Source organism: Lagopus muta, chromosome 11, assembly GCF_023343835.1.
Source record: "Lagopus muta isolate bLagMut1 chromosome 11, bLagMut1 primary, whole genome shotgun sequence".
NCBI lineage: Eukaryota > Metazoa > Chordata > Aves > Galliformes > Phasianidae > Lagopus > Lagopus muta.
Genome location: NC_064443.1, coordinates 18684736 through 18697403, shown reverse-complemented (window position 1 = coordinate 18697403; position 12668 = coordinate 18684736). Strand labels below are relative to the sequence as shown.

The following is a 12668-nucleotide window of genomic DNA, read 5'->3' as shown; positions in this document are numbered from 1 at the left end:
TAACTGGCCTTTGTCCCTCAGGTCAGCTACCTGCACAACCTGCTTGGCTTCCTCAGAAAACCACACAGAAAAACAGCAGCAAGAGAGGAGGCACGGGAGTGGAAATATGAAGAGATACAACAAAGTGATTCTCCATACCCCCATCAATACTGCAGACACTTTTAACAGCACACAAAGACAGAACGTTTGGACGAGGTGCTCTGATAAGGAACTCAGGGAAAGCCCAGACAAACCTCACGCTCTCTGCCAGCACCAGAGGATGGAGCGGGATGGAGGGAGGGGAAGAAAGGCAGAAGGATGCATCTGCTCCACCCTCCCCAGCCACCAGCACCCCAGGAGCACTGCCTACTGCTGCATCAGAGCTACGGGGTCTGAGTGTGGGATCTGCTCCCCTGGAGCCCCTCCAGCGCTCTGTATTTTAGCACAGTCAGTACTGCAGAGCTGCAAATGACATTTTGCACAGGCTACAGGATTTGCCACATAAATGTGGAATGGTGTGCATGTAGTTCTGTGATAGCAACCTTTGTCTTTTTAGTCAAATCAGTTGCTTTAAGCATCACATAACTGGCCAAAAATTTACGGCAATCACCACCAGGAAAACATTCCTCCCTTGCCTTTTCTTAAAGCACAAAATGCCTGCTCCAAAGCAGAGAAGAAAAAACAAAAGAGTGTTATCCTTTGCCACCTTCCATTTTCTCTATCCATGCTTTTTAGATAATTCAGGAAAACCTCTTTGCAAGTAACTTCTGTTTTCCAAAGCATGGTACTTGCATGCTACTTGTAAGCTACAGTGATCTGCAACACAAAAATATAGTAAGTACTTTCCATATCTCTCAATAAACTGATCTGGATTTTTCAAACTGTTCAGATTTACACTTGTTATGACACAGGGACTAAAGAAAATCCATATCCTTCCCTGTTTAGTAGCCCTATTACATCATTCATCCTCAGAAGCAGCACACAGCTGAACCAAGACACGCCAGATCCTGTGATTTATTAGTTGTAAGTGTGTGAAGGAACGGAACGATGAACTGTTACCTTCAGTGTAATGCATTACTGGAAACATTAAGAGAGCCCCATAATTTTGCAGACTTACTTTGCAGAGTCACAGAAGTTACTGATGAATGTTTGTAAGGCGAAATCACAAGATGACTAAATGTGTAAAGCCTCAATATCCAAATATCAAGTCAGTCTATGGAGCAGATTTCCAAGGAGCTCAGCATCTGCCCAGCTCTGGTGGAGTCAAGGGAAGGATATTCAACGCTTTCAATGCTCTCTCAGAACTATTCTCAATTTTAAGATTTTAATATTAATTATACCTAACCCAAGCAATTTACCACAACTTCAGTAAGATACTTCTAAAAACACCTGGGCTTTTTTTTTTTCCCTACAGCTCTTCCATTTAACTTTTTATGCATCCATGATTGCTACAGGCTGAGCTCATTTTTCTTAGTGTGAAGAGCAAACAGAGGCTGCCTTTGTTGCAACATAAACAAATCTCCCTTTTTGTTTTCCAGCTGACACATGTTGCCCACTAGCAAGTCAAAACAGGTTGTATTACTGATCCAAGTAAGTAAGATACCACAGTAATGCTGGCTGACGCAGCACAGTGCGAAGTGGTCTCGTGGGTTGGACTCGATAGCATTAACTTGATGAGCAGCAGTAATCACTGCAAGAACCATGAAGGAAGTAGAAGGGGAAAAAAAACTAGAAGGCAGCCATTACTTGCAGATATAATACAGGAGCTGCTCAACCTGCCTAATCTTGCAAGCCTTCCTCCCTTTTCCCCACTGCAAAGGCACCAAAGCACACACTTCCTCGCTGATCTCCACTTGCTTCTGTAACGCACAGAGCTCCTCACTGACGTATGGCAATCAAACATAAGAGATCTCTGTTTAGGAATGCTGAAATAGGGACAATACGTACTTCTAGAAAATCAGAAGGTGAAGGAGAGAATGAGCTTAGCTTGCTAAGCTGTTAAAATTGCTATTGAAGTTAAATTCTTAAAGTACACTGCATCTGCCTTTTTCAGAGAAGGCACTTGAGTGGTACCCCATGAGGGCAGGCAGCAAGGCTAAAGAGGCTCAGAAGGCACTTTGCAGAGCAAGCCAAAGCCTGAGCAGTGTGAATCCAGAAGTGTTAATTTACTCAGTAACGGAGCTGTGCTCCAAGGAGGTACTAAGGAAATAACTACCACTGACAGCAACTTAAATAGGCTGATACAAACAAAAAATCTGTATCTGTTACAGATAAGGGGTCTGTCCAAGAGATAGTTAACTCATTTACAAGTTCATATGGAAGGTGTGAATATCAGAGTGAGCTGATGATGTAAATCCCAAAATACAGGTCATGATATGAGTCACATCCTCCATGGTGGCATCATATGATCACTATGATCTAGTGACAGACCCCGCTTGGTTTTAGCATACAGCAGCTGCTTAGAGAATCCACACACACAAAATCTGCTCTGATGCAGAACTGCTTCTGTCTGGGAGTTCTGAAAGGTGCAACCTTAAAAATAACCACCTTACAGTACTGCACCAAAAGCACGTCACTGTTATTTCTGGCTATAAGCACAATTAAGTCAAATCAGTAACTCCATTTTGTGACTCCTGTAAATGCTTCCTCTGATCTGGAGATAAAACTTGGCGTTGCTGCCTTTTCCCACTGCATTCAGTCAGTTTAAGCATGGAATGGAGATTCAAGCATTATCTGTATGCTCGGTTTGTTGTACCATGGGCTGCTTGTGGTGCTTTGGAGCCAACACAGCCTGCCTCCTTTCAGACTGGCCAGGAGTTTTGGCTTGGACCAGAACACCTGCAGGTCTGCGTCATTTATTCAAGGCTTGAAAGGAATTGTAGGTACTGTAATGAGCTATGCATTGAATAAGTGGTACAAAACAACTATGCTGATACAAACCTCATGTTTTAATGCTTCCTGGGAGAAAAACAGAACCACTTCCCAATGCACAAAGTAATACCAAGGACTAAATTCTCAAGATTCTTCCCATACAGAAATAATGAGTATGAAATGTGATTCTGTGATAATAATTGAAACTAGGAGGGTAAACAGATTATTTGTAAAAATAAGTAAATTAATAACTTAAGTTACTTTTTTTTTAATTATTATTTTGGGAAAGTCTTTTAAGAATAGAACCAAATTAAGGAGAAATTTTCATGCCTTCATATCAGTTACAGAACACCTGTTCTTGCAGCAAGCAAGTAGAAATACTGCACAGTACATTACTTTGGCTTTCTCCAGTACTCGGTGAGTTTCTCAATTCCTGAACTGCACAATCAGCATATATGATATTTTACTTTATTTTTCCCTTCAGGAAAGCACGCTGCCTAAAGCCCAGTTATGTTTTCAGTATTCTGCCATAGTAACTGATGTTTAAGGCAGCTATCAAACAAGAGGACTCAACACATTGAGTCCCCTCTGCTTGTGAGCAGGGTTGGGGCACCCAGGGACAGCATCAGCTGCTGCAGCTTCCTGACTTGGTTGTCATGGGGGCACAGCACTCCAAAGGATGTTTAACAAAACTCATCAATGTTGGTTGATTTGTGAGATAATGTGTTCAAAAATGGATTAAAAAAAAATGTTGACAGCTTGAATGCAAAAAAGGGTTCTAAAAGACAGAGGCATTTGTGTGGATCTCAGAACTCAGAGAGATTTATAATTTAAGTCAAGAATGTGATGGAGCAAACTACTGCTGAACATAATTTATTCAGTGCACATTAAAGAGGCTTCTGGAACTAAGGGAAATAACAGTAGAGTTCACCTCAGAGGAGCAGAATTTTAACAAATAAACTAGAATCTTCCTACATGTCTTGTAAGGCAGTCAGTCTCCAGATATATTTGATCACCTGGGTTTTATTTACATTGGAAAACACATCTCTTTAATGTCTTAAGTACATTAGGGCTGGGTCTCCTTTTCCTTCTAAAGCATTCAAAATTGACATCTGATCTTATTTAAAATACAATGGATGTTTTCTTCAACCAGATGTTTATTTTGGAGGTTCTGTAAATAGCTAAAAACAAAAAAAATTCTGAGGGTTCTGCACAATAGTCTTTTTGGGCTTAAGAGGCTGAGAACATCATCTAACTAGAAAGATGGTCAAGGTAGTTGATACACCAAAATATATTTTGATTTGAGCTGTCACCCGTCTTTAAAGATGTGGAGAAAGTAAGAAATTAAGAGGAAAAAGTTCAAAATTTAGAAACAGGCATGAACTGGAGGAGTAAAATCCTTGCTCTGGTGGAAGCTTGTGTTAAAGATGTATTTACCTTTAAACGTTAAAATCTGATGTTGAGATGACAAAAAAGAGCTATTGGTTCATACATATGTGCAAAAGTGAGTTTTTAAGAAATGACATTTGGGCTGGGGTAACATCTGAAGTCAACAGTGCTGTTTCTAAAGATACAACGACAGGACAAGAAAGGGATAAGAGAATGCATTGCAAATCCCAAGGCAGAGAAGTCAAACCTTTTGAGATACCTACAAGTCTCCTAAGCAGCCCTCTGCAGCTCAGCTCGTCCTGCACCCATTTTGAAAGCCCTTGGTGTTGACCACACAGCCCTCCTGCCCAACCTGCCAAATACCAGCAGATCTGGAGTTCCCATAATCATCACCCTCAGTAGTTTAAGTCAGCATGAAAGGGAAGGGCTGGCAGCTGCAAAACATGGACTTCCTCACATCAGCATCTCCCTCTCCCAATCTCTTTGTAAGTCAAGAATACTGGGTTCGACGCTGGTTGAGCTCACATGGACTAAAGCTCCTGGAGACAAATTATCCAAATGTCAGTGCCCCTGTCAATCCTTATTATCTCCTCTAGGCAGGGCAGCGGCGTCTCTCGCACAGGAATTGGTTACGTTTCCATATCTCTGGTTATTTATGCAATAAACAGAAATGTTTGCCAAAAGCAAGCCAGGATAAAGAACAACATATTTGGGTACATGAACAGGGCACGCAGGAATGAGCAAATCCAAAAGGAAAAAAGAACAAAATGAATTCACTCACTGGAAATCAAAAGCGCATGGCTCTTCTCTGAAGGAGCTGAGATCACCATTAGCAAAGAAAATTGCCACTCTAAAAATAAGATTTATACTTTTTCTGTTTCGCAAACAAGCAGAAGGCAAAACCAGAACTGGCCAAAAAAATCGCAAGTTTTAGAAGTATCCTCCTGATTGTCAGCCCTTGGATTCATCATAGCTGCGGCACACAGTGAGCATTTTAAGTGACACCACCGAAACAGTGCTTCACACCCAGCCAGCAACCTGTGAGCAGAGCCAGTGACTCTTCTGCAGCTACATCAAGCAATTAATAACACGGCCACATATGCAAGTCACGTGGCTGGAGACAGTCAAAACCAGGTGTTAATTCATTATTTAACATTTCCTTCTAAAGTGACATGTCAGATAGAGAGCTTAGCTCAGGCTTCTGCAGCTTTATGGAGAAGTTTCTGGGCTGAGAACCTGGAGTATCAGTGACGCAAACTGCAGCTCCAGCATTTCACCTTACCACTTGTAGTCTTTTATTTTAAAACAAAAATGTAATCGTATTCTTAGGAGCCCCTTTACTTCCATGGCCACAGCCTCGAAGAACCTATTTTCGGTGACTTCAATTATTTCTATACTTTCTCCTAAGGCTCCGCCGTGAACCTGCATTCTGCAGAGCATAACAGTTAAATATTCCTTCCAAGAACAGTGCTTCCCTCCTCATGGGAATGAAGCTGGATCCTCAGAGCCAGTTCCACCACCAGCCCTGATGTGCAAGCACAAAACCATTCAGGTTCAAAACACAGCAAGAAATCTGTGGTAGATGAAAGCTTTGACTCATCTGGAGGGCCTTGCACAGCCTTATGCTCAATGTAACAGTTCAAACCCAAGCTGACCGGGTTTACATGCATTAACAGGATGCGATGATGTGGCCAACCAATTAACCATGAAATCAGAAGCATTCAGCATGAGCAGTCTCAGGAGGTCAGGCATCTCCAGGAGGACAACGCGGATGCCAGAGCACTGCTGGAAGCACTGATTGCCCATAGGTAGCATTAAACCTGCCAAATGCTGCACCAGAGACATCGCAGGCTTCCAGTGGCTTAAAATTAAATGTAAGACCTGTAATTAATGTCTAAGCTAAGCTGGCTGAAGTTATACCGACTGTCATTTGCATCAATAAAGCTTTCTACAGGCTCTGATTTTCCTGTTCCCTTTGTGTGGTTTTTTTAAACCAGTATGTTGCTTTCATGTACAGACTCCATAGCCCTCACCAATACATCTTAATTATTGAGACTCTTTTATTATATTAAACTACATGCACCTTCCGTGGAGAAAAAAAGCCTTATTGCCATTGAAAGAAAGGATGGCTGGCAGAGCATGATTTACAGTAATTAGCAAGATTAAGAACCGCTATTAACTGCAATTAGCCAACAGAATATTAAAGGGCAAAAATTACCATGCAGCATGTCAGTAAATAAGTACCTGGATGATGCAGTTTGCTACAGATGAAGTAAAGCAGATCTGGTCAGGCTGAGTTGCAGCCAGAGAGCTCTTCCCTACCAACAGGAGCAGCATCTGACAGCACGGTGCTCAGGGCTGCTGTAACACAGCCACAGCCATATCCCCCCTTTTTGCCAGCACTACAAGAAGCTGGTGGAAGAGATATTTTTCACCACTTTGACAAAAGCTAGAAGATCTTTTCTGAATATTAGGGACAAACCCGTGCAGTCTGCAGGTTGAGCCCCAGGCCAGCCAACCACGTCAATGGCCTTGGTCTACATGGCAAATAGAGCAGTCACCAAGCTGTGCTCAGATTTAGGGCAGAGCTGCACAAAGGCAGCTGTGACTTTGTGAAACATCCCTTATTTAGCTTTCACAAGAGCCTGTGCAAGGCACGTCTGTCTGCTGACAAGTTAGAAAATCAAACAAAGAACAAAAAGCTGTGCTTCTTCTGGTCACTGCCTACACAAGGTATAAGGCACTGCTTTGCAGAGCTAAGAAGAATTTCTGTTAAACATCAGGAATTCATCACTTAGAAATAAGACATCCAAGCATGTTTTGTGTAGAATAGTTATTTGCAAATAAAAGTTAAATCATATTACACATCATTTTTCCAACAGGCAAAGCTGCATTGTATTCAGTATAGAGGTGTAGGATAATGTATAGCAGTATTTCAGAGAGCTGCCTGGATGATCAAGAAGTGGGAACAGAGCATAAAACTGAAACAAATCTGCTTACTTAGCCTCATAAATTAGCTAGATTTTGTGTCAGTAAATAAACAGGAGAAGAAGCAGTTATGCTGTAAGACAAACTTAGAGAAAGAAAACATATTCAGTTAAAAACCAAGGTTTGGAAAAAATAAATAAATCACAGATTTCACAAATCAGGAAAGTTAGGCTCTGGAATAACCTTGCATCTCTCCCAAGGAGGGAAGAACTGAACCAGCTGCACGAGCAGGCTTCAGTGTTCCTTGAAAAGAACCATAATCCTGTGTCAGATCCAGGGAGCAGCAGCATCCCACAGCACTGAGCAGAGTGAGCTGGGGGCAGCCCCTGGGGGGGCAATGCACCCTGGAAGCGTTCAGGTGTAGAACAGAGCATTCCTTCCCCACTTTGTTTAGATGCAAGCTATTTTCATACATGAAATATCAGTTTGTAAAGCACTTGATACTGGCGAAGAAAGAAGGAATAGAAAATGCAGCATAACTACATATCAAAGTGGAGGAGAGATGGAGATTCTAGAGCTACAGACCAAGCAAAACACTGGAGTTTTCTTGATGTTAAACCAAGAAATAATGGCTATATTGTACCTTTAGTGACAATTCCCTGTCACAGGAGCCATTTCTGGGCTGATAGATGAAGTTTCTCACCAACTATTTCCCTCAATCATACGGAATATATCATTCTAAAACAAACATGCAATCACCTACAAAAGGCTGTTTTCTCAAAGCAAACAGGTTGTGCTCAATTACCTGTATTTCTGTTCTGATGTATGCCATCATAAAAGATTTTTCAGTAACACTCAAGAAGGCAGCCCTGCCTTTTTCAATTCCTTGGTTTTATCCTCTTCCACAAATGGAGTACCTCATTCATCTCAATACCATTGCATGTACTTTCAGTTACAGGTCAGTAAATTACAGCCTTGCAGAGAGGGGAGCACAGCTGATAGGAGCAGGGTGTGGGCAAGAGCTGCTTGATGCCAGTGCCCAACGCATGTAGGAGTTGCTGTGCAGCAGCCTGCTTTCCTTCCCTGCTAGAGCATCCCCTCAAGTGTGAGCATGGTGCTCCTTAAGGTGGGGAAAACAATTTTTCTACCCTGGGCTAATTAAGAAAAACTCGCTGTGGAGGGATGCAGCATCAGCTGGAGCAGACAGCCAGAACTTCCTACAAAGACATCAGAAAGTTTCCAAGCTTTTATGTCAGATCAGAAAACAAGAACAGTGTTACTCCCCATAGGCTCTCTATGTGCAAAAAATGCAGGGAAAGAAAAAAAGAGCATTAAAAAAAAAAAAAATTACCTCTTTCAGCCCTTCATTTCACTCCCCTCTCAGCAACCTTCAGAGCCCCATGAAGTCCCAGAGCCTCTCCTCTCCTCGTATCTCTGCTCAGAGCCAACCTCACTGCAGGGCCAGGCTCCAACCTGGCAGCACAGGGCTACTCTGCCATTAACCTGAGGAGCACCATTCCCAGGTGCCCTGAAGCACTGGGGCTACAAATGATGCTGAGCTCCCAGGAGGTGCTACCAATCTGCAGTGCTCCTGAAGACCTCCCAGCTGACACCTTGAAAAATGATGATGATGTGCTACAACCCAGCTTAATTAATTAAACTGTTCTGCCCCTCTCCTCCCCCACATTAACTCACCTGATGTGCAGAATCACTAATCACAGTAATTGCAGCTGTGGAAGCAGGGATGCTGAGGGAGAACGCATGAAAACACACAAGATCAAACTTAAAAAACCTAAATGAGGGACCTGTAGGTGAGAGCTTTGGGTGAAGTTTAACTTGCTAACTCTGTATTTGCTGTTTCTAATACACACATGGTGAGGGCATGCAGACAGCTCACAGCACCCTGCTCTGGTAGTCTGACAGTTCTTGGAGCCAGGCCAGAGACAATGCACCATTTTTCAAAAGGATTTTGAAAGTTTAATTTTTGCTGTGAAGGTTGTGCTGTTGATTTTTTCTTCTCTGATATGATACAAATAAGATTCATTTGAAAAATCAATCAATCAATAAATAAAGTGTAGAAGGCACCGCAGCGTTATCCCCAAGTCTTTTCCACAGAAATTCCTACAGGAATTTCTTCCAGGTAACTTCATGTTTCAAATATCATACTATCTCATGGCTGGAATATCGCATCTCCTAGAAAGCTTGTTTCAGATAAATAAAAAGCAGTGGCAGTGAATAATTGGTGGGAAAGTGATCAGTATTGACAAGAAGGGACTCCTCACAGGGGTTTTTAGGTGCTGAGCTAGTCCTGGTGATGTAAGCCCCTCGAGTTTTACTTACTGCTGGGTTCACCTGCTTGGTACTCACCTGGCTGCTTCTCTTCTATCGTGAGAGGGGGAGGAGGGAGCACCAAAGCATATGCAGCTCATGGGAGAGTCTTTCCTTGAGCTTCTCCTTGGCAGCCTAGAAGCTCAGGATCAAGAGGAAGAAGTTTTGTGTACAATATGTAACTCAGTCTCTTTCAGTTCAATACAGAACTGTTTGCTACAAGCAATGGGAAAAGCAAAATGTTTTCTTAATGCTGACAGCCTTTTGGCAGAGAGCACAGCTGGAACATCTGTCTGTGTTTGTCAGACAGCGTCTCCTAAACCCAGAGCTGCTCATCCTGGTCCCACTCACAGATGCAAGCCTTGGTTTGTCACACAGAGCTCTATGCAGCAGAAATGCAGCTGTGGACCTGTCCTACAGCAGACTGAGCTGCACGAGCAGGGCTGCCTCGATCACTGCCCTCCTTATGAAGCTGCACCGGAGATTTGTGCAGAAGTGTTTCTTCCCCAGACAGGATGATGCTGCATTAGGAGCTGGGCTAATAAACGTAGCATTCAGCAAAAATGCAAGCACAGATCTCATTACTAACTTGGGATCACAGGGCTTTATGCTCCTCACAACATTTTCCAGTTTATAAAGTCCAAATTGATGTTTCAGTATTTAAAAGCTTGAAATTGAAACTTGAAACAATTTGGAGTCATCGTAAGCACCCCACTTTTAATTAAACACCTTTCTCTGCAGCTCGGCTTGCTGCAGCGATGGTTTAGCTTCTTAATTATGTTGTGCAAGGAGCACCATGCTGCACTCCTGGTGAATGATTTATGAACTTCAGCAATAGAAAACCTGCATAGCACTGGCACACCAAAGACAAAAGAGGTAATTAGTGTGCCCAAAGCACTTTAACTTTATTTGTTCTCTGCACACTGTGAGCACAATCAGCGCCCTAAACCACAGTGTTGATATTCAGTCCTCTGCAACCCTTGTACTGGGAGATGTTTGCCATAATCCACTGCTTACAGCCACTTTGGGGCAAAATCCGATGTCACAGAATACATCTGCAAAGCAGACCTACTACATGTTGATGAACTTGCTGTTACAGAATTCATCACCATTCTGGGCACCAGCAGCATTTCTGGATGACTGAATGTCATCTCTTTCTGTGATTATAGGAAATGATATGAGATAAAGTAAAAAGCGTTAAGAACTTTCTTCCATACTGTGTAAAATTAACAATCTATGCTCCTAATATACCTTTATTTAAATGGATGTGTCTCGTTTTCCCCTGTCCTTGGCACCTTCCAGGCACCCTTCCCAAACCAACAGAGAGAACACTCTTATGCCTTGGGACAAAGGCCTCCACAGCTGTGTGTGTGACCTGCCCACGAAGGAACCTGTTTGTGCTGGATGGATGTGCATCAGCTTGTCTGTAGGACGTATCTCTTCAAACCTGATACGAAAAGACAAAATTGAAAGACCAAAAAGAAAAGTAGAAGTTGTAATTTTAAGCTGAAGCACAAACATTGTCGAAAGCATTGAGCAGGAGGAGTTTGACTGCTTCTTCCCAGCGCCTCTCCTCTATATAACACAGACACAAACCTGAGGGGAGCAGAGCATGAAAGATGAACACCAAGATGAGGCCATTCCCTGCGTTGGAGCTTTGAGCCTAAGCCCAAAGTCAATTTGAATGCACATGGTGGTTGCTGGCTCAGCAATTTTCCTTGTTATTCCTTACTTATCTGACCTCACACAGGATCACCCTCTCGTGTTTGACTTGCACGGATGGATGTGGATCTGAAAGAGCAGCTCCATGCTCAGTGCTGCTTCCTGCAGTGCGCAGGGTGTTCCTGAGCAGGCAGCCCTCTGCCTTACTCCTGCAGGGTTTCTCTGTCGCCATTTCTCAGTGTTTTCAGACTGTCCCCTAAAACTAAACTCTGGTTCAGCATTATCTGGGTCTCTTGGAGGTGGAAAAATGAACATGCGTTTTTCTAAGGTTGTGCATTTGAAAATACCAGGGCTATTTTAATGGTCTGCAGATAAGCAAAATGAGCATTCAACAGCTGACACGTTGTCTATTTGGGCAGCACATGCATTAAGATACACTGTTTACCATCACCTCGGCCAACCCTCTTTGTTTATTCCCCAATAGCAGTCATCTGGGAGAGCTTCATTCTGGCACGGCTCTGCCCTGGACTTGACAGGTTACTTTCCCACAATGTCGAACATGCTGTAGTGAAGTTAATTAGACATAAGTAGCATATTCTTTTTATAGAGGATGTAATTGTTTGCTTGCTTGGCAAGCTGTGTACATCGTTCCAGATCTAATAAACAGCCGGAGAGGTGTTGAAATCTGCTAGAATGGAGGAAATAAGTGTAAACAAGAGGGGAAAAGACAGCAAGATTCCTGAGACTGGAAGATAAGCTTCCAACAATAAAGCTTTGCAGTACTTTTCACTCAAATTAAGCAAAATTAAAATTTATCCTGGGATAAAACATCTGTGACAGCTCTTTAAATATTGTAGAACAGCTACACTTTGTACCAGCTGATGATCTGGTCCAGACACGTCATGCTAGGAAAGGGCTTAAAGGCAGCATGCTGCTCTGGAAATTGTATCTGTACTTCTATTGTGTTTTGCTGGCCATTAATTTATTTTCCAATGTGTACCAGACACAAGAAGCTACGCTACAATGTTACTTGGGAGCAGCAAATTGCTTCTATTAATTTAATTTACTATAGCTATTTTGAACTTGAGATCATAAGGACTGATTGTATCAGTATAGGTCACCTCGACCTAATCAATACCAACCATCTATTGGGCTTTCTGAGAGCAGAATGCCTTGCTGCTCTGCCTTATCCACGTCCTGTTCTCTTGGCCTGCATGCACCTTTTGTTTTTCAATAGGGCAAGGATCTGCAAAAAACACCACAGAGAATTTGTACCTATATATTTATGTTAAATTTAAACACATCTAGTTCAAAATGGGAGAAAATAATGGGCTGTATCAGCTAAGGCAGCTCTATAATTAGTTTATCGTTTGACAGATGATGTTAAAGGTTGTATTAATGAGAAGCAGAACTTCTGTTACCTTGATATTGCATTTATCAAGCAAAGCTGTCTGTATAATTACATTTTTCCTCCTCATCAAACTCCAATCTGTTGGTCTTGTGTTTTTTCC

General features: G+C 42.4%; 1 long non-coding RNA gene across 2 annotated transcripts in view; it reads right to left on the bottom strand.

The window, feature by feature from the left end:
- The window catches only part of LOC125698664 (uncharacterized), a 45087-nt gene extending 36376 nt beyond the window's left edge, over window positions 1–8711 (bottom strand). For both annotated transcript variants that reach the window (XR_007379249.1, XR_007379248.1), the window contains exon 1: window positions 8519–8711. This is a non-coding gene — a long non-coding RNA (uncharacterized LOC125698664). The remainder of the gene's footprint in view (window positions 1–8518) is intronic.
- Between the last annotated feature and the right edge of the window lie 3957 nt (window positions 8712–12668).